This window comes from Jaculus jaculus, chromosome 7, assembly GCF_020740685.1.
Source record: "Jaculus jaculus isolate mJacJac1 chromosome 7, mJacJac1.mat.Y.cur, whole genome shotgun sequence".
NCBI lineage: Eukaryota > Metazoa > Chordata > Mammalia > Rodentia > Dipodidae > Jaculus > Jaculus jaculus.
This window is the reverse complement of record NC_059108.1, coordinates 30,246,465-30,265,120: the sequence shown is the minus strand read 5'-3', so window position 1 is coordinate 30,265,120 and position 18,656 is coordinate 30,246,465. Positions and strand designations below refer to the sequence as shown.

Below are 18,656 nucleotides of genomic sequence, written 5' to 3'. Positions count from 1 at the left end.
TAAAAAGAAAAAGTTTATCAATTTAAATGTAAGACAAACATCATGATTTTGGAACCAATTTTTTTTTAATTTTTTTGGGGGGTGGTTTTGTACTTTTATTACAGTAACAAATGTCCATAGCAGTGAGATCTACACGCATGTACAGAATCATTACATTCAAATTTATATGGGACAATATTTACATCTTAAGTTATACGTCCAAGTTAGAAGAGGAAGGACAGCTTCAGTTCTACAAAGAGAAGAAAAATATACAAGACAGAAAGAGGAAGACACACTCTGTCTGTGGGCCAGCCGGAGGGAGCTTCTGACAGGAAGCTACATCTTTCTCGTCTGATCGTCCAGATCATCAAGGTACGGGTGCCTCAGAATCCGCTTGGCAGGATCGTAAACCAGCATTTTCGAGAGCAAATCCAAGCCATGTTCGTCCAGGTTCTTGACATGGGACGCAAGGCTTCCTGGCTTCCACTTGGGAAACGTGTTCTTATAGTCCTGCAGCGACTCCACTTCTGGCCACACTTCATTATTGGGAGTGCCCAAAGCTCTGAAAAATTCTGAAAAGTTGATCAGTTTCTGAACCCCCATGGAAAAGGGGCTTCTCGGTCGCCAGCTCTGCAAATATAGTGCCTACACTCCAAATGTCAGCAGGGGTGGAGTACCCCCGACCCCGCAGCTCTTCCCGGGAGCTACACCACAGCATCGCCACCCCGCGTGTGTGCGCGCGAACTGGGATCCCCAAAGCTCTGGCGAGGCCAAAGTCTGCCAGTTTGATTGTCCCTTTGTCGTCCATCAGTAGATTCTGAGGCTTTAGGTCTCTGTGCAGAACTCGTCTGGAGTGACAGAACACGATCCCTTGGAGGATTTGGTACAGATAACTCTCAACAAGTGAAGAATCCATAAACCTGACCAGATGGAATAGAACCCAAGCATTTCTTGAGATCCATAGCAAGGAATTCAAAGATGAGATACAACCTGGAATCTTGCATAAGCACATCTTGAAGACCGACTATATTTGGATGGCGAAGTTCTTTTAATAGAGCTATTTCCCGAATGGCGGTACTAACGGAACCCCTTCCTTTTCACTTTCTAGTCTTATTTTTTTCATGGCCACCACCTGACCTGTAGTTTTGTGTCTACCCTTATACACAACTCCGTAAATACCTTCACCAGTTTTTTTGATTTTGATATGTCTTCCGTTGTTACTCAGCAGGTCATATGACAGATCCTGCCTATCTTCCAGTGGCGACGGAGGCAGCTTCCAGTCTGCGTGGCCCCTCGCCCAACCCAAAAGCGCCAGCTCGGAGGCCAAGTGCCTGGAACCAATTTTAAAAGAATATAACCATGGAATGCAACATGTTTTATAGACTTATGACATAATGAATAGTTTAGAAAATGAAAGCTCCAGCCAAAAAAAAAAAATTCTCATAAGAAGTTTGTCCCCATGGTTGACCTAGGATCAGTCACTTACAACTGCTGAGAAGTAGTTATATAGCATTAAAATTTCACTGTTAACTTTTTAGTGATCATACAGCAAATACAATGTTTTGTATGTGTATGGTATGCATACACATATGCGTGCTTATATATATATGGGTGCGCATATATATGTGTATACTTGCATGTGGAGGCCAAAGGTTAATGTTTGGCACCTTCCTAAATCATTCTTCACTTTATTTTCTTTAAGACAGGATCTCTGAACTCAACTAGCTAGCCAACAGGCCTCTGGGATCCTCTTGCCTCTGCCCCGTCAGAGCTTGATTACAGGCACAGGTTTTATCACGTGGGTGTTGGGCATCCCAACTCCTGTCCCCATGCTTGTGTGGCAAGCACTTCATTGACTGAGCCATCTCCTCAGTCCTGCAAATATAATTTTTATACAGACATACAGTTCTGTGAATTGTAGCATTTGGTAGATTTTTTTTTTTTTTTTTGTGACCATCACAGAGACTGAGTGTCAAATAGTGCAATGGCTTCCACCCCAATTCCCAAAGTTGTCCACACATCTGCTCCACCCCATCACAACACTTTTGTCTTCTGGAGAAAGATCAGTTGCAAGAGGACGAAGCACAAGATTTTTCACAATCTGGACTTTGCCCACCTTTCTGGGGAAAATCACTTAGATTTATCATTGAATCTGTTAATCTTTCAAAACATACATCAACAGCCCCTCTGGAAAGTATCCTTGGACTTGTGCTCATGGGAGCAGGTACATGCCCTTTCCAGGGCCTCGCCCCAAGTCCACATTCCTCGGGCCTCATGCTTTGCACGTGTCATACTGTGGTTTCCTCTATTATACTGCATGCATTTTAGGAGCAGATATTATACCTGATTCAAATTTGTTTCCCCGTTGCACATATGTATGCAATTAGTAATTATTTATTAAATACTGAATGAATGGGTTAATATTTGCTAAGAGAAATGCTAAGGAAGGTGACATTAATATTTCCAACCTTTCATTACTGGTTAAAAGCAAGTAAATTTGTGAATTATGAAAATTTGAGGTGATTCCCTAGGGAAAAATAAATCACAAATTAGCAAGATGTTCCTAATCAAATTATTTACTAAATATTGTACCACACAAATACCCAGCTAGTTCACACAAGATATTTCAATAAATATGCATATCTTATGGCTAGATGTATGAATGCAAATGGTGAGTTCAGAGCCACAGAGTTTCCCAGGCCACTGGTTTCCTGAACATTTTACATCTTTATTTTCTCTAAAGCAGAGCTTTGGAATTATGTCTAGAATTCATGGATCTGAGTGACAAGGTCCCAGACCTCTGACCTCAGCTTTGATCAGTGTCCTGCTTTCATTTGTTTCAATTATAAGCAAGAGTTCTGCTTCTTGAAAAGATAAAAGTATGAAAACCACTGGCTTTAACTTAAGGGCAAGCACAGTTCTTGTCCATAGGCGCTGTGCCAACTGCCCTGAGTCCTGTTCTCTGGGGTATTCTTTAGCTCCATTATCTTCTTGGCATGTGGTCCTATTGTATGTTAGGATCCTCCTGCTCTGCTGTCAAATTTCTGCCATGTTCCAGAAAATCTTATTAATTTGATGGTTCCATGGGAGGTCTCCAGCACACTCCCAAAACTACTTCATTAACCACTGAGAATTACATCCCCACATTTTAGAGTGTTCTGTGATAAAAAATCCTCCTCAGTAGACAGTTATACTAATTAACCACACTTGCCTCAATTTGTGCTGTTCATTTTCACTTACTTCTGGGATTCATTCATCAGGTAGCATGAATATGTGAGTCTTGTAATTAGCAAAGATGGTACTGTCTGCATTCTTAAGTTAAGCTCACTTGTACGTAATCTAAATGCAATTAGGATGACCTCACATTGACATTGCATACCTTAAATGCTTAGTTTTCCATTCTGACTGGAAAGAGACACAGCTAATCACCTTTAAAGAAAGGTGGCAAGGAACAAAGAATAGAGAGGGAGTAAGGAATAACCAGATAGTGAACGAGGATAGCAGGTTCCTTGAATGTGATTCGGGTGAAGGACAGAAGTTGAGGGAGTTCATCCCAAGAGAGGGACCTCCTAGTAGGAGATCCTGGAGGTGGACCAGGTCAGAGCGACAACATGCTGAAAAGATCAAGATGGGACACTGCTGATGGGTGGCTGGGCATCAAGAAGGCCAGCGCAGGAGTGGAGGTTAGCAAGTCAGATGCATAGTCCGCAAGGCTGCTGCTTTTGACTCTCTAGGCAAATTCATGCCATGTCCAGCTTCTAAGAGAGTCTGCCTTTCTTGGTCAAGTGCTCCTAATACATGTAAAACAACCTCATTTAACCCTTGCTGCTGATTCAGCTCCAGAGAGAGTCATTTGACTAGAAAACAGGATAAGCCAGCCTTACAAAGAATACTGGATGGAATTCTTCATACTGAAGAGAAAGTAAACATACTCAAGAGGCCACAGAAGGGAAAAAAAAAATCAAAACTAGAACACATGTGAAAGCAAATGAAGATCAAGAAAACACCAAACTCAGCAAAGTCTTCAACTTGATGGGGGTAAAGTCAAACTTCTCAGTTGTAACTCTGAACATCAATGGACTCAACTCCCCAGTCGAAAGACACAGGTTAGCTGAATCAGAAAACTGGATCCATTCATCTGATGACTTCAAGAAACTTATGTTACCATTAAGGATAAATACTACCTGAAGAGAAAAAGATGGAAAAGATATTCTGAGAAAAATAGAAATAAGAAAAAAGTCAGCATGGCTATATTAATATCTGACAAAATAGACTTTAAACAAAAAGTAATCAAAAGAGTTAAAGAAGGCCACTTAATGTTAATTAAGTGAACACTGGACCAAGATGATATTACAATGATAAATAAATATGCAACAAACATGGGTCCACCAAATTTTATAAAGCAAAATGTACTAGATATTAAATCAGAAATAAATAATAGCACAAAAGCATTGAGGTGACCCTGATACATCAATATCATCAATCAATCATCTAGACATAAAATAAATAAGCAATGGAGCTAAACAACACCATAGATCAAATAAATTTAATACACCTCTATAGAACATTACACACAAACTACGGATTTTACATATTCTTGTCAACTGCTCATGGAAGCTTTTCTAAAATAGACCATATATTAGAGCATAAAGTATGTCTCCATGCATTATATCCAACAACAATACAATAAAGCTAGAAATCAACAGCAAGAGAAACAAAAAGTACACTAACTCCTGGAGACTGAACATTCACCATTATACAATGAATGAGTCATTGAAGATATAAAGTGGAAATAAATAAATTTCTAAAATTGAATGATAATGAAAGCATAACACATCCTTAAAAGGAAGTTTATAACTCTTAATACCTGAATTACAAAAATAGAGAGATCTCAAGTTGATAACTTAACCACCCATTTGAAAGCATTGGAAAAACAAGAGCAATCCTAATCCAAAAGTACCAGATGGAAAGAATAATCAGGATCTGGGCAGAAATCAATGAACTGAAAATGAAGAAAAGAATCTAAAAATTTATGAAACAAAGAGCTGATTCTTTGGAAAAAATAAATTAGATTGATAAACTCCTGGCCAAATAGATCAACAAAAAAAAGAAGACTCAAGTCAATAAGATTAGAAATGAAAGGGTGATATTACTCCAGATATCAGTGAAATTAGGATACATTTCAAAAGCCTGGAATATCTGGTAGGAATGGATGAGCTCTTTAATTCATATCACCTACCAAAACTAAACACAGAAAACATAAAGTGCTTGAATATAGCTATAACATCAAATGTGATTTAAAAAGTGTAATTAAAAACCTCCCAACAGAAAGGAAGGGAGGAGGATACTTAATAGGTTGATATTGTATATATGTAATTACAATGATTGTAATGGGGAGGTAATATGATGGAGAATGGAATTTCAAACGGGAAAGTGTGGGGGTGGGGAGGGAGGGAATTACCATGGGATATATTTTATAATCATGAAAAATGTTAATAAAAATTAAAAAAAAAGTTATTTATTTGAGAGAGAGCAAGAGAGAGAGAGAAAAGCAGACAGAGAGAGAAGGGGTACATTAGGCCTCTAGCTACTGCAAATGAACTTCAAAAAAAAAAAAAAAAAAAAAACCTCCCAACAAAAATAAAGTCTAGACCCAAACAGATTCATTGCTGAATTCTACCAAACCTTCATTTAAGAACTAAAACCATTCTCCTCCATGGTGGAACTGATTAGCAGTGGGCCTGAAGAGGCTTCTGGCAGCAAGAGCAGCGCCAAAAAAAAGAAAAAGTCGCAGAAAGCATCCCAGGAGTAGACTGGACATTCCATGGGAGTAAGGGGCATGTCCCAAAGGCTATCTTGTACATCCCATGTCTTAACCCCAATAAAAATGAATTCACAAAAAAAAAACTAAAACCACTTTTTCTCAAGTTATCTCACATAATTGAAGAGATGAGAATGTTCCCTGAATCCTTCTATGAACCCAGCATTACACTAATACCAAAACCAGACACCCAACAAGAAAAGAGAATTATAAATTATATAGGCTGATATCCCTGATGAACTTAGATGCGAAAATTCTCAATAAAATTCTTGCAAACTGAATACAAGAACACATCAAAAGTGTTATCCACCTTATCAAATAAGTTTTATCCCAGGGATACAAGGATGGTTCAACATCCAGAAATCAATAAACCTAATATATCACAAAAAAGACTTAAAGATGTGAATCACATGATCATTTCAATAAATGCAGACAAGGCCTTCAACAAAATACAACCTCATTTCATGATAAAAATATTAGCATCTCAACATAATAAGGGCTACATATAACTGTCCTAAGACCCATATTATTCTAAAAGGGGAAAAATTTGAAGGATTTTCATTAAGGAATGGAACAAGACGGGGGTGCCCACTCTTACTACTGCCCTTCAACACAGTACTTGATGTCTTAGCTCAAGGAATAAGATAAGAGTAAGAAATCAAAGGTATAAAAATTGGAAAGGAAGAAGTCAAACTAGCCCTTTTTGCAAATGACATGTTCTATACATGAATAACCTGAAAGACTGTACCAAAAAATTCCAAGAGGACTTGGAAGAACTCAGTAATTAAAAGCACTTATTTTCAATGTTTGCTTGCCCTGGTTCAATTCCCCAGCACCCATGTAAAGCCAAATGCCCAAAGAGGCACATTCATCTGGATTTTATTGGCACCAACAAAAGGCCCTGGCTTGCACATTCTCTCTCTCAAATAACTAAGATATATTCTAGAAACTTCTATAGGTAAAAAATTCTTTCAGCAAAGTGGCAAAATATAAAATCAACACCCAAAAATCAGTATCCTTTGTGTATGCCAATGACAAGCATACAGAAAAAGAAATCAAGAAAGCCATCCCACTCACAGTAGCCACACAAAATTAAATATCTTGGACTATCACTAACAAAGGAACTGGCACACATAAAAACATAAAATCACTGAAGGAAAAAATGGAAGAAGATACACAAAAATGGAATGACCTCCTATTCTCTTGGATTGAAAGAATTAATATTGCAAAAATGGCCACCCTACCAAACCAATATACAGATTTAATGAAATTCCAATCAAACTTCCAGCAACATTCTTCACAGAAATAGAAAAAATTATCTCAAAATTTATATGTAAGCAAAAAAAAAAAAAAATCCTTGGATAACCAAAAATATCCTAAGGAAAATTGAATACCCCTGATGATATTACCATACCTGATTTCAAGATATACTATAAGGACATCACAATAAACCAGCATGGTACTTGCTCAAAAATACTTACTTAGATCAATGGAATAGAATTTAAGACCCATATCTAAATCCAAGCAACCATAGCTACCTTATCTTTGACAAAGGGGCCCAAAATATCCACTTAAAAAAAGATAGCATCTTCCACAAAAAAATGCTGAAGAAATTGAATAACCACATGTAGAAGAATGAAATTAGACTCACTTCTCTTACTCTGCACAAAAGTCAACTCCAAATGGATTAAGGACCTCAACATAAAACCTGAAACTCTAAAATGACTGGAAGAAAAGATAAGGAGAACACTCCAAGATATAAGTGTAGAGAAGGACTTTATGAACAAGACACCAGTAGCTCAGGGAATTAGACAAACAATCAACCATTGTGATCTCATAAAATTAAAAACCTATTGTGCAGATAAACAAACCATTAACAGAGTCAATAGGTAACCTACAGAATGGGAGAAAGTCTTTACCAGTTGTACATTCAACAGAGGTTTAATATCTTAAATTTATAAATAGCTCAAAAAACTAAGTAATAAAAAAATCAAGCAATCCACTAAAAACTGTGGGTGGGAATCCAACAGCTAGTTCTTAAAGGAAGAAACGCACATGGCCAGTAAATACCTAAAGAGTTGTCCAACATCTTTAGCAATCAGGGAAATACAAATTAAAATGAGTTTGTGATTCCATCTCACTCCAGTCAGAATGGCAGCCACCATAAAAAAATGAAATATTCTGGTGGGGAAAGAGACATCCTTATCCACTGATGGTGGGAATGCAAATTTGTACAAACATTATGGAAATCAGTATGGAGATTTCTCAAAAAGCTGAAAATAGGTTTACCATTTGATCAGGCTATACCACTCCTGGGCATACACTCTAAAGATTACTCTTCACAACACAGGTATGTGCTCAGCCATGTGTATTGTCCTACTCACAATAGCTAGAATCAGCCCAGAACTTGAATCAGCCTAGATGCCTGCCAACAGTTAGTGAAATCCTACTCAGATCAATAGTTAGTGAAATCCTACTCAGCAGTAAGGTAAAATGAAATAATGAAAGTTGTAGGAAAATAGATGGACTTGTTAAAAATCACACTAATATGTAATAATAATAAAGGAGGTCATACAAGCTCAGAAAGACCAATGCTGTATGCTCTCTCTCTCCTAACTTGGAACATCTTGAGTTGATGGAAGTGGTAGTAGGCATCAAGAGTATTGACAGGGCACTAGAACAAAGCTAGAAGAAAGGTGAAGAAGAGGACAGGATACTTGACAGGCAACTTGAGAGGGAGAACACAGGTGGTGGATGGGTCTTGGGAGGGAATAAGGAAAAAGAGGGTGGTTGCGGATACAGACAATAGTGATGGCAGCATGAATCAGTATCATATGAACCTTCTTCCTGGATATCAAACTAAAAGATTGAACCCTTAATAAGAGGATGGGGAGAGTCCCCAGGGAAGAAGGGCCCTAAAGAGGTTGAAGAAAGCCTAATTCTAAAACCATGGGCTCTGGCTTGTAAAGCAGAAATCCAGAGGTTGCAGAGAGGTCAATACTAAAGTAGTCTTATAACATACCTGCCCAGGCCCAGGACATATTGCTAAAGAGGGGGCAGAAAGATCATAAAAGATGCAGTGTAAGAGCTACTCTGAAACATTTATGCCCAACAGAGACTGACTGATACATTTGTGACCCCACTGTGAATACCAATAACCCCACTGAGGAGGGCTTTCAGTGGAATGGGAATGGAGGAGATGGAATATAAGAAGATAACCCAAAGTAAATATGACCAACATATTTGTTCATACAGTAAAACTCATAATTAATAACAATAACTGTTTAATTATATTTCTTTATTTTTTATTAACAACTTACATGATTGTAAACAGTATCCCATGATAATTCCCTCTCTCCCCCCATTTTTCCCTTTGAAACTCCACACATTGGAGAAAAGATAGTATATTTGACAAATGCTGCTACAGAAACTGGATAGCTATATGTAGAAAAATGAATATAAACACTTTTCTCACTTTGCAAAAATATCAACTATAAATGGATCAAGGACCTCATTATAAGATCTTAAATCATAAAATGTCTACTAGAAAAAAAAAGTGAAAACACTCAATATATAGGCATAGCGAAAGACGTTCTGAATAAGACGCCAGGATCCCAGGGAATTAGACAAACTCTCAACCACTGGGATCTCATAAAACCAAAAAGGTATTGTGCAGTTAAGCACAATATCAACAGAATAAACAGAAAACCTGCAAAATGAGAGAAAATCTTTCCCAGATATTAAACAACAGAAGTTTAATATCTAGAATTTATAAAAAACTCAAATATCTAAGCAATAAAATATCAAATTAACCCATTCTAAGAATGAGTCAGGAAACTGAACAGAGAGTTCTCAAAGGTAGAAATACAAGTGACCAACAAACATCTAAAAAGATGTTTAACATCTTTGGTCATCAGGGAAATGGAAATTAAAACAACTTTGATATTCCATCTCACTATGGTCAGAATGGCTATCATCAAAAATATGAAATGAGGGCCAGAGAGATAGTTTAGCAGTTAAGGCACTTGCCTGCAAAGACTAAGGACCCAAGTTTGATTCCCCAGATCCCACATAAGCCAGATGGAGCTGTGGTAGAGGTATTCCCATCCCCTCTGCATGGTGTGCCTGGTCACTGGGAGCCGGAGCTTGCCACAGATGACGAAGGGACACTCATTCCCCAATGAATGAAATGAGTGATAGACCTGTTCTCCCCACTGGCCTTGCTTGTTTTTCCTTTGCCTCGTGTTTCACAGCCAACCCACCGGAAAGTCCTGCAGCTCTGCCTTCAAGACACAACCACATACCAAGTGCCACTAACCGCCTCCACTACTGAACACTGGGCCAGGTCACCGCTGTCTGTCACCTGCTGAATTACAGTGTCTCCAACAGCTTTCCTGCTCTTTCCCTTCTAGTCTGCTTCCCACACATCAGTCTAGTTGTCACTCAGAACTCTACAAAGGGCCTTCTCGATTACAGGGAGTGAAAACTGACGTTCACACAGTGCCCCCCACAAGGATGGACCTGGCCTCTGCTCTATAGCATTGGCAAGGCTTCAAACGCAGTGATCTTTCTGCTCCTTGTCTATCTGCCAAACATGCCCCTGTCTCAGCTCCCTCCTCTATTCCTCCTAGGAATAGCTCACTAGTTCTTATCTTCATCAAATATCTACTGGGAGCCTCCCATGGTGTCCACCAACACACACACACACACAGACACACACACACACACACACACACACACACACACACACACACAGACACACACACACACACACACAGGCCCTCCTTGCTGGTTCCCTGCTTCGCGTCTCCACAAAGCCCTCAGCACGGCGCACCACACTGTGGAATTCCTTTGCTTACTATCTCTGATTCCACAGGGGCAGAGATTTTCATCGTTTGCTCTCTGCAACATCCTTTGCACAGTGGGTGGCTCAGCGAAAGAGCAGCGAGAGAATGTGGTGGCTTCAGGTTCGCCCTGGTGCCCCGGAACTCACTAGGGTCAGAAGCCAGTGTCTGCAGGGAGCTGGAGACGGTGCAGAGGAGGTGGCGCAGTCGAAACAGCAGAGCGCACGGCTGCCTCCTTGAGCGCGTGCCCTGGGAGCGCGGCGCCCTGCCCGTTTCACAGCCTCTGACGCAGTGGTAACTGTTCCGTGCTGGTTTAGATGGGTTGTTGACAGGTAGGGATCATGGGAAAGCCAAGAGGAACGGAAGGATGAGTGACAGAGGTGAAACCTGCCCATCCTTTGAGTGCCATACTGGAAGACAGGGGCAGTGCTGGTATTACCGTGCCTACCAATGGATGACAGAAATGAGGTGTGGGGACACATCCAAAGCCACAGAACAAGTGGGAGCAGAAAGCCAAACCTCAGGCCCTTCTGGCACCCCTTTGTGCCAAAGGTAGAATTGAAGGCAGCTGTCGCTTGTGTTGTTGGAAACTGTCTTGCCAATTGCCTTTGAGTTGTGAAACACAGCCAGCGTGACCACAACTCATTAGGGAAAAGACGGTGAGGCAGTCATCTTTCCTCTTACTAAGATGTCTCAGTCAATATTTAAACATGGACTGGAGAGATGGCTCAGCAGTTATAGGTGTTTGCTTGCAAAGCCTGAAAGCCTGGGTTTGATTCCCTGGTACCAATGTAAATAAAGCCAGATGCACAAAGTGGCACATGCATCTGTAGTTTGTTTGCAGTGGCAGGAAACCCTGGTGTGCCAATTTGTTCTCTTCTCTCTCCCTCTATCTATATCTGTGTTTAATAGATAAATTCTTTTTTTTAAAAAAAGATTTCATTCATTTATTTATTTGAGAGAAATAGGGGGTGGGTAGAGCTAGAGAGAGGCAGAGAGAGAATGGGCACACCAGAGCCTCCAGCCGCTGAAAATATACTCCAGACACATGCACCACCATACGCATTTGGTTTATGTGGGTACTGGGAATTGAACCTGGATCCTTTGGCTTTGTAGGCAAGTGCCTTAGCCACTATGCCATCTCTCCATCCTGACAAACACTTTTAAAAACTATTAAAACAGACTCACAAGAGATGGGATGAAACCCCACATCGGCACTTGTTCAACATCAAGTATGTTTGTAGACCCTGTTCCAGGTGCTTGACGCTCATCACATCCTCAGAGTGCCCGCGCAGAAAGGACATCGATATTACCTCTACTATAGATGAGGGCACCGAGGCTAGGTGGCATTGGGTTACCTGCCAGGGACCTCAGTGCAAGGTGGAGCCGGCCTCAGCTTATATTTGTCTGACTCCACAGCCTTGTTCTTCTGGCTGTCCAGGATATCTCCTTATAGAAATAGAGTGGTTTCCAGGTTAGGGTATTAAGCCTGTGGCACTCATCACCTCTCATCTGTTTAGTAACATTCAAGAAACACAAAAGGTAAGGGTGTTTCTAGAGTGACAAGTCTCCTCAAAGCCTGAGTCAGGCTATAATTAGTTCCAGTACAAAGTGGGGATCACATCATCAGCTCCTCGAGTTTGGTGGCTGTTTGTCTTCTTATTCCATGTTTTCTCAAAGATTCCCTTTGTATTAGATGTGTCAAATGGGAATTACCCTTAAAGAACACACACACACACACACACACACACAGAGACACACACACACACACACACACACACCCTTGCTCTCTCACATTAAAAAACAAATGAGAATCCTACCATTATCCTAGGGGCCTGGGTGCTGGTGGGGACAGAATGAAAAGACATCAAGGAAAAATTTGGAGTTGTTGAATATTGATCCCCGCTGTTTTCATTGGGTAGTTTGCATTTACATGGGCTGTAGTAGTCTGGTAAGTCTCTCCTGGACTTGCTCTAAAAAAAAAAAAAAAAATCAAAATCTTTCTTACTGAGATCTTCACTACAGCAAGTTCAAAATCCTTTATCTAAAAGGCTTGAGACCAGAAGTGTTTTGGATTTTTAAAAATTAATTGACTAACTTATTTAATTTTTATTGTTTGTATATGGTATGTATATGTGTGTATGTGCACATATGTGCATGTGTATGTGGTGGTCAGAAGACACTATTGGATGTTAGCCTCAGGTACACTGTCCACTTACTTTGAGGAAGGAGCTGGCCTGGAACTCACCAGTTAGGCTAGACTGGTTGGCCAGCAAGCTCCAGGCACTCCTGTCACTGCCACCCAGCCCTAGGATTACAGGTACATACCCTCATCCAAGCACTTATGTGGGTACTTGAGATATAAATTGGGTCCTCATACTTATAAGGTGAGCACTTTACTATTTATCCAGCCCCAGATTTCTTTTCTGAAGTATTTGTATATACATAATGATAAATCTTAGGGCGAGACCCAAGTCTAAGCACGAAATTAATTTATTTCACATATATTTTCTAAACACACCCCAAAGGTGACTGTATAGTCTTTTAAACAATTCCGTATATGAAATACAGTTTGATGATGTGGAATTTTGTATTTGTGGCATCATGTGTGTGTGCAATGATTACATTTTGGAACATTTTGGATTCTGGACTTTTGGATTTAGTGTACTTTGCCTGTAGAAGCTATACACACAACAGTATTTTATTTTATTTTTTTAAATATTTTTATATATTTTATGTATTTATTTATTTGAGAGCGACAGACAGAGAGAAAGACAGATAGAGGGAGAGAGAGAGAATGGGCACGCCAGGGCTTCCAGCCTCTGCAAACGAACTCCAGACGCGTGCGCCCCCTTGTGCATCTGGCTAAGGTGGGACCTGGGGAACCGAGCCTCGAACCAGGGTCCTTAGGCTTCACAGGCAAGCGCTTAACTGCTAAGCCATTTCTCCAGCCCCACAACAGTATTTTAAACACCTATCATCCCAAATTTTAGAGCCATGTATATTCATTCATCAAACATTTTAAATTCATATGCACCAGGGATTATGCCAGGCACCAAGTACAGTGGAAAACAGATATGTTCCTCACTTTCTGAAGCTCACTGTCCAGGCATGTTAAATGAAAATAAGCACTTCACTACCATTATGAAAGAAGGTCTGAAAAGGAAGGATATGGTGCAAGGATAATGTGTGACAACAGGGAAGACTCTTAGCTAAACTGAGACATCATCTTTCTGCCTTACTTTTATTGCAGAACATGAAACCAAGGCATACAAAAGACAATCTACTTTCTTCACCGGGTATTCTTAAAATATATCAACCTCTCAATTTTGAAGTAACATGCTATGTTCAACCAAATCTCATAAATTGCACAAATTTTCTTTTACTGCTCTCTCTCTCTCTCTCTCTCCTTCTCCCTCTCTCTTTCTCTCTCTCTCTCTCTCTCTCTCTCTCTCTGTGTGTGTGTGTGTGTGTGTGTGTGTATAGACACAGGTTCCATAGAGTGCATGTGGAGGTCTAAGGACAACCTCAGGGTACTGGTCCTCTCCTCCCACCTTCTTTGAGACAGAGTCTCTTTTGCTGTTTGCCACTGGGAAAGCCATACTGTCTGGTCTATAAGCTTTGGGGTTTTCCTGACTCCACCTCTCATTGCTCTAGGTGTTTGGGGGTTTCAGACATGCATGCCATTCTATGTCTAGCTTTACATAGGCTCTAGAGATTCAAACTCCAGCTGGCAAGCTTTAACCACTGAAAAATTTCCCCAGCCCTAATTACTCAATTTTTCATTGTACATAATCTAATGGAGTTATTCACTTATTAAAATGGTAAATAGGGCTGGAGAGATGGCTCAGCAGTTAAGGTGCTTGAGTGCAAAACCTAATGACCTAGGTTCGATTTCCCAATACCCATGTAAAGCCAAATGCACAAACTGGTACATGCATCTGGAGTTCCTTTGCAGTGGATGGAGGCCCTGGAACTCCCATTTCCTCTCTCCCTCTGTCTCTTGTCTCCCTATTTCTCTCTATGTGTACAAATAAATAAGTCAAATATTTTAAAAAATTAAAGGTAAAATAAAAGGGTGAAAGTGGCAGAACCTTCCAAGAGGAATTACTAACTCCAGGGTTGGAACAAGATACATTTCAGAAAATAAACACATTTGTTGAAGCAGGGCCTTCAACATCTCCCGATGTTTGAAGGCAAGGAACTGCCAAAGCCATGACAACAGGACTCAGAAAGCACCTTGTGGGTTCCTACTGGTCAATCAGGACACTGGGTATAGCAGGGGAAATGTATCAAATAGACTTAGGATTTCACATGCAATATGGTTACCTTCAGTTTGCTACTTTAAAAACTGATGAACTTAGGGAAAGAGTCTCACATGAATCCTTCTTTTTGTGTACAAAAATGTTAGGTATCATGCACCAGTGAAAGACTCAGCACCACCCATGAAATGTCTTCAGCTGAAAGTATCAGTCTGAATCCATCTAGGCTTCTGGGTCTAATATCAGCTCTCAGGGAAGGCGAAGGATAGAAAAACTGTGGTAAATCACCCACAGTCCTGCTACTAAAAGAGCAATGAGCAGAATACAAACTGGGGAGCTCTAAGGGTCAGAGGAAGAAGCAAGGAAAGTTGTTTGCCGGGGGGCCTTGTGGGTGGAAGAGACTGAACAGGCACCGTAGAAAAATCAAAGTCTGTGGGTCTTCTTTGGTCTTTATTAAAATAAGTAAAAATGTTTTAAAAATTATACTTCAGTCTAGGGGTATACTTAAAGGGTCTCATCACTGGGCATGGTGGTGCACGCCTTTAATCCCAGCACTTGGGAGGCAGAGGTAGGAGGATCACTTAGTTCAAGGCCAGCCCGAGACTACATATTGAATTCCAGGTCAGCATGAGCTAGAGCAAGACCACCATGAAAAACCAAAAAAAGAAAAAAGAGTCTCATGCTCTACCGAATGAACTAGTCAGGTGGTCATTAGGGGTATACTTATACTTCAGTGGTACAGCACTTTCCCACCATGTGTCAGTCCCTGTTTTCATCCCTAGAATCATAATAAATCAATAAATATTATAGCAGGGAAAATGGAAACATTTACCAACTAGTAAGTGATATTCAATAAGTATGAAAGTGACAGCATATAGAATTGTTATTTAGAAGAGCCATCTTTGGAAATATGTGTGATATTTGGCCTTTGCCTCAAAATCCTTTGGAGGGAGAGGGAGGAGATATAGAAAATATAAGATTACTTGGTAGAAATTCTGGATTGTTTATACTTTACTCTTTTATCCTCTCTCTCTCTCTCTCTCTCTCTCTCTCTCTCTCTCTCTCTCTCCCTCTCTCTCTCTCTCTGTGTGTGTGTGTGTTTTCATAGCAAAAGTCTCTGCAATTACAAGGTTGTATACAAAGAATAGAATGGGTCCACCCTTCAATAGCTCAGCTGGCAGAGCAGAGATCTGTAGACTGAACACAAAGAAGAGAATGGATTGTATTTCAAAATAGGTAACCACCTCTTGCACCAAGTTTTGTATTGGTTAGTGAAGAAGTTGCTCTAGCATCTAAAAATATGTTTTTTCCCCTAATATAACATTTTAAACGTTAAGAATTGTTAATTGCTAGCCATGACAAAGTGGCTGATATGTGACTGAGCCAAGCTAGGAAACTGGGCAAACCGCATGAAGTAACAACCAATAGTGAAGACATGACCCACCAAGAAGAAAGATACAAAACTTTTGCTTTCTGAGTGTGAGGACCTCAGTACCATAGCAAAGTCCAAGGGAATGGTGAGGGGGAACTTGATAAGATGAACAGAGTAGGGATTTGGGAAGCATGAGGCAACTGAAAGATTGGACGGAGGATTGGGGAATAGGGAGCTAGAGCAATGAGGGTGGCTACCCAGCAGTATTGGCAGAGACTCAGAGGGCACATTCTGGTGGACAGCTGGTCTGTGCAGGATATGGCTTTAGGCCTCACCACAAGTACAGGCATGAGGGATGGTGGTACAGGTTGTGCCTTGTTGGTGAATAACAGAACTGCCCTAGCCAGAGTTGAGACTCCAGAAAAAATGTGCTTCAGATAAAAGGCCACAAAAAGAGCAAAAAGCACACCCTATGATTAAGCCCAGAGACAGAGCAAACCACCATAATGAAGAGTAAAACCACACTTGACAATACAAAAAGATTGCTGGTAGAACAATCCTCAACACCCTGTATTAAAAGATGACATTATCCATGTTCCATATAAAATATCACCCACACTATAGAACATACATAGCATTACAGACTTGTGAAAATAGGATACATGACCTACAATCAAAAGAGCAGCAGTTAATAGAAACAGGTCTCAAGATAATCCAGATGTAAGATGAAGCAGATAGAAAATTAAAAACAAGAACATAAAGATGTATATGCATTTTATACATATGGAAATGATTTCTTTTTATTAGTTATTTACACAGTGTGTATACAGCCATGTTGGTACCATCATTAGCCTCCTCCCTGTCCTCCCCTAGCCCTCCAAAGGGACTCTCCTCATTGGGTCATGCATTGTGGGGGTAGCCATCAGTTATGGGGAAGAGGCAATGTCTCTGCATAATGTCCCAACTTGCGGCTCTATCTTCCCAACCCTCTTCCATGAATTTCCCTGAGCCATGTTGGGTTTGTTTTAGGTCTACGTCAGTGATGAGGTCTTGGGAGCCTGTGTGTCTCTGGACCTATGGTTTGGTAGGAGTTGAGTGTTCTCTGTGTCTATCTCCTCCACCCTTCTGCTGGTACCAGGTTTACCAAGAAAGCAGCACTCTTGCTCATTTCCCCAATTACTCTATGGTTTCAGCTAGGACCCTGCTGAAGTGTGATGGGCTGATTCTCTCCTCAGGTTCTGCATCCATCTGAAAAAGAGAAGCAAATTCTCCAATGGAGAGTGAAGTCAGCACCAGATAAATTAGATAACCATTATTATTTTAGAAAGAATTTAATAGGTGTAAGCCCTCTTGTAGCCCACAATTGGTGGGACCTTGATATTGGAGAGTGGGCTCATTTTTTGGATAAGGTTCTGATTTGTTTCCCAGTTCCAGCTATGGGTTCCATTCCACTGAGTGGATCCATTAGCCAAATCAAGAGCAGTTGGTTTCCCACCATTGCTGTGTACCACTATTTCAGTTGTGTGAGCATCACATCAGGTTGTTTGCTGCTGAGTAGTTTAGACCACGACTTGCTTGGACAGATGTTGCACATTTCCCTCCCCCCCCCCCGTCACTCATGTAGCACCTTCTGGCACTGGAGGAGATAACTGGCTGGGGACTGGCTCTCTTCCAGACTCCTGCCAGGTCTCTCCATGTTCCATACCAACAGCATATGGTGTTTTCGGCAGTAGGGTCTTACCATTAACCTTTGGTGGGTCATCAAGTACTCTGACAGAAATCTGTCTTCTTTTGGAAAACCTTGTAGGTCTCTCTGATCAACAGCTCATTGTAGATGTTAACCACATGCTGGTACTGGGAGTTATGGGCCAGCACCAAGGTAAAAGAAGGAAGAAAAAGATAGGTAATATAAAAGAGTAAGAGAGAAGATGGAAAGAGAGAGAAACAGGAGAAGATTAAGGTTAGTCTTCATCATACCCTCTCCAGGGCCCTGTGATTCAAGTGTTCCCTCTAAGGACCTGCTGAAGGTTCAAACTTTTAGTCTGTCTTTCAAGATATAGGATTTTATGGTACCATTTCCATTTGGGTCCAGTTTTGTGTCCCCTCACCCTCCCTATTGTCCGGTCCTCAAGATGCTTATTAGGTATGTCAGCACTGTGGGCAGATTCAGGTTGGGAGCCACAGATGAGTGAGACCATGTGATGATTATCTTTCTGTGATTGGGTGAGTTTGCTGAGAATGATCTGTTCCAAGTTCAACCATTTTTCTTCAACTTTCATTGTTTTATTTTTCCTTACTGTGTAGAATTCCATCATGTAGGTATACCACATCTTGGTTATCCATTCATCTGATGATGGATATCTGGGTTTATTCCAGCT

General features: G+C 40.5%; 1 pseudogene; it reads right to left on the bottom strand.

Moving 5' to 3' along the window:
• Positions 1-315: 315 nt before the first annotated feature.
• LOC101610878 overlaps positions 316-18,656 on the bottom strand; it is a 37,836-nt pseudogene continuing 19,495 nt past the window's right edge.